Raw genomic sequence first — 4,643 nt, 5'->3', positions numbered from 1 at the left:
GAAATTTCTTTAAGCAATCTTTAAGGCTATATTTGCTAGTGAGAAATCCTTTTAGTTTTCCTGAATTTGAAAATATTTTTATTTCCCTTTCATTATATATTGAAAGATAGTTTCACCAGATACAGAATTTGAAGTTCATAGTTCTTTTCTTTCAGTGCTTGAAAAAGTTTTCCACTTCTTTCTGGCCTTCATGGTTTCAGATATCATTTTAATAGTTGTTCCTCTGTAGGTAATTTGGTGTTTCTCTTGCTGAGTTTTAAAGAGACTTTTCCTTTGTCTTTGTTTTCCAGACATTTAAATATGATGTGTCTTCATGTGAATGTATTTGGATTTATCCTGCTTGAGTATCAATCAGCTTCTGAAGTCTGTAGGTTTGTGCCAAATTTGGTGAGTTTTCAGCTGTTATTTCTTCTTATACTTTTCAGCCCCATTCTTTAGTTCCTCCTTTTTTTAAAAATAACTTTGATGATAGGAAACTTCAATCCTTTGCCATTCTCTCACAAGTCTTTAAGGTTCTGTTTGTTTTTCTTTTCAGTCTATTTTTATCTCTGTTTTCAGGTTAGGTAAATCTGTTAATATATCCTCAAGTTCTCTGATTCTATTTCATATCATCTTAACTTTACTATTGACCCATCCAGCAAGGTATTTTGTTAATCTCTTATCGTATTTTTAAGTTTTATATTTCCATTTCGTTCTTTTTTTTATGTCTGATCTTACTTATTTGTTACTCTTAGAACATCTCATTTTTGACTGGACTCAGACTTAGAAGTAGAAGCCCCGAAAGGACAGCCTCAGTCTCTTGGCAATCTGTTCCTGCCGTTTTTCTTTGGCTTCCTTCATTCTCTTGGCCAAAAGTTGAGCATATTCTGCAGCCTCTTCTTTGTTTTTCTTAGTACGCTGTTTCTTCAGAGCAATACGCTGGCGTTTGTGTTGCAGAACTCATGGAGTCACGAGACGCTGAATCTTGGGTGCTTTAGTCCTAGGTTTCTTACCTTCTTCGGGGGCTTTCGCACAACATACTGGCGGACATCATCTTCTTTAGAGAGATTGAAAAGTTTGCGGATTCTGCTAGCTCTTTTGGGACCTAGGTGACGAGGCACTGTAGTATCAGTGAGTCCAGGAATGTCCTTCTCCCCTTTTTTCACGAAGACCAAGTTGAGAACACTCAGATTGGCATCCACAATGCAACCCCGTACAGATTTGCGCTTTCTCTCTCCAGTCCTCCTTGGTCTGTAACAGGAATGCCCCTTACTCAGTAGCAGGCGAACTCGGCCATGGGTCAAGACACCCTGCTTCATAGGGAAACCCTGCTTATCATTCCCGCCACTGATTCGGACCACATAACCCTTCCATTCTTCACCCAGAGCGTCAGCAGCAACTTCTGTGGCCATACACTTCTCGTAGAAGGTACGAAGTTTTCATTCATTGTCCACTTCAATGAGCTTCTGGCAGCCAGTGGCCAGGAAAGAGATGTTCAGCTTCATTCTGAAGTGGCTGACAGCCTCCGAGGTGCCACGAAAAAGAGCCATTTGGTTCTTTTATAGCTTTTGGTTCTTTGCTGAGATTTTCTATTTTTTCATTTGTTAAAAGAGAGTTTGTAATTGGTGCTGAAACATTTTCTTTTTTTATGATGGCTGCTTTAAAATCTTTCTCTGATAATTCCAAAATCTGACTTGTCCTGATGTTGTTATCAGGTGATTGTTTTTTTCTCAGTGAAGTTGTGATTTTCTTGCTTCTTGGAATTAGGGGTGATTTTTAAATAAGGTAGCAAAATATTTTGCTATTATGTTAGGTGACTCAGAGTCTTACTTAAATCTTTTCTTTAAGTAGGCTTTCACCCATTTTAGGTTTAGCAAGAAGGCCTTAGTCTACTTTTGTGGGCTCTAGTTCCAATGGCAGTTCAATTTTCAGAGTTCTTACATTAATTTGGTCTGTTCAATTTATCTGGTGCCACTGGAATTCCCACTGGCCTCTGCTGGTGTTATCTGAGGATGTGGAAAGAGTTTCTCCAGGTTGGGATGTCCAGTTTCTTTTGATGGGAGAAGAGAATCTGTCTCAAGCTTGTGGGGATAAATAGGCTTCTCAGATTGGACTGCTTTGTGTGGCAGCACCTCCCTTGGTACTACCTGACTTTTTTTTTTTTTTAAGTCAATCTTAAAAAATTAATAAATTTATTTTCATTGGAGGATAATTACTTTATAATATTGTGATGATTTTTTGCCACACATAAATATGAGTTGGCCGTGGGTATACATGTGTCCCCTCCATCCTGAACCTTCCTCCCACATCCCTCCCCACCCTATCTCTCCAGGTTGTCACAGAGCACCAGTTTTGGGTGCCATGTGTCATACATTGCTCAGGCTATCTATTTTGCATATAGTAATGTATATGTTTCAATGTCATTCTCTCAAATCATCCCTGTCTTTTAAAGTTACTTTATTCTTTTAAAGTTACTTTATTCATCCTTTCATTTACTCATTTGTTAATTTTTTCAGCAAAGAAATACTTATGGAGCACTTATTATAGGCTAGTATCTCGAATTTTTGTGATTCTCTGGTTGTTGGCAGCTAAGAGTTCTTAAGTATTCTGAAACATTGCAATCCCACAATTGAAGTGATTGTAGGAATGTAAGATCTTAATTAACTTTAATCAGAGTTTAAATTTAGCTAAAGCTCAGAAAAAAAAGTCTTACTTTACTTTTCAGAGGTATAGCTAAGTGAGAAACATAGCAATGGGACACATTTCTCCAGGATATTATTCAATTATATGTTTTGGACTCTGTTTTATACTGTCAATTTAAGTATTTATTTATCTTTTAAAACATATCATTATGGAAAATTCTACTCATCTTTCAAGACTGTATTCAGCCTTTTCTGATTCTCACTCAGTTGATTACTGTACATTTGATACTATTGTTGTTGTTGAATTGCTAAGTTGTGTCCTCTTTTGTGACCATGGATTTTAGCCTGCCAGGCTCCTCTTTCCATGGGATTTCCCTGGCAAGAATACTGGAGTGGGTTGCCATTTCCCCCTCTAGGGGATCGTCCCAATCCAGGGATGGAACCCATGTTTCCTTTATTGGCAGGCAGATTCTTTACCACTGAGCCACCAGGGAAGCCCATATTTGATGCTGTAGAGATTGCAAAAATGGCCCCAGTCCTCCGTGCCTCCCTACATCCACTCCTTTTGCACTGATATTTTGCTGCTTCTTCTATCTGGAGGTAGAGCCCATATAATTACCCCATAAATCTGGGTTGGCCTTGTGACTTTACTTGACCAATAGGATAAAGTGGGAATGACAGTGGTGCAGTTTCAAGCTTAAGACTCAGGAGCCCTTATGCACTTCTTGTTATTTTTTCCCTTCCCCTTTCCATGAGAACTATCTTGGGCTAGGCTGCTGGAGGATGAGCATACTCAGTAAGCAAATATAAGTGGTTCCCACTAAGATTTTCATAGACCATAAATAGTTGTGTCTATCTCTTCCAGTAGATATAAGCTTTTGGAGAGTTACAACTATTCATTTCAGTATTCTCTGAGTCTGGGAAAATGTCAAGTACATAATAAGTAGTTGGCAAAATGCTAATAGAAAGGATAAATAAACAAATGATCAACATTGATGAGTTGAAGACCAAAAAGAAGCAAAACAAATGTGTTACTGCATAATAATTTATTGCCAATGTAAGATTATTTTTATTGGAAAAAAGGAATGCTAAATTATGTGATTAAACTGTTAGACTATTTAAAATAGATAGAAATTTTTCAACTAGATTGAGTTGGCATATGGTTCTTCTTTAGAGAAGCTTAATTAGAATTATGGAAAGACCATCTCTTATTTCTTCAAAGAATATGTTATCTTCCTTAAGCAATATCTGAAAAGTAGGGAGAAAGAAAGAAAAAGTATTATTTATCCTTGATTTAATGAGAAACCTTTGATTGGAAAATTCTTTCTAGCCTTTACATTATGCCTTTTGGTTTATTTATTTTTTAGTATACAGTAATTAGCTAATCTTGACAATATCCTTGTGAATGGCAAGAGCTATTACCCACAATGCACAGCCAAGCAAGGTATTTAAACACAAATAAGAATTCTTAGTAATACAAAGAAGGAAGGCCTTGATGCTTTGCCATGATATCAGAGAAGATGGAAGGTAGTGTCTGTTTTCTTAGAAAATTGGCACTGGACAATTGTCTTCCACTGTATTTTTGTTATGACAGGACTTAATTTCCTACTGACATTTTTTTTCAGGAACAATTCTGGATCATTTCAGGAACAGAGGATTATAATTTGGTGGGTGTCTGCAGAGGCCTTTTTACTGCAGTGAAAGAAAAAGGGTAATAGGGAGTCAGAACATATTAATAAAGGGTTTGGGAATAACCAAGAGATAGAAAAGCTGGAGAGCAAATCTCTTTTCATCATATCTCTTTTCTATGCTCTCCATGACCTCCATATTTATTGTGTTCTCTGAAATGTAGTGCTACACGTGTAATTAAGAATGGGTTCTACATGTGCTCTTTACTTGCAAACATGTAGTTGCTACCATGGCAACAGCAAAGGAACCAACAGAAGAGGCACTCTCTGATTAATGTAATTATACAGCAAGCTCTATAATACCCTTAAATACCATTTATTTCTGCATGAAGAA

At 37.0% G+C, this 4,643-nt stretch overlaps 1 pseudogene; it reads right to left on the bottom strand.

The window, feature by feature from the left end:
* Positions 1 to 740: 740 nt before the first annotated feature.
* Positions 741 to 1,484, bottom strand: LOC122434679 (annotated as a pseudogene).
* Positions 1,485 to 4,643: the final 3,159 nt, after the last annotated feature.

Source organism: Cervus canadensis, chromosome X, assembly GCF_019320065.1.
Source record: "Cervus canadensis isolate Bull #8, Minnesota chromosome X, ASM1932006v1, whole genome shotgun sequence".
In the NCBI taxonomy this organism is placed as follows: domain Eukaryota; kingdom Metazoa; phylum Chordata; class Mammalia; order Artiodactyla; family Cervidae; genus Cervus; species Cervus canadensis.
This window is presented reverse-complemented; position numbering and strand designations above follow the sequence as displayed.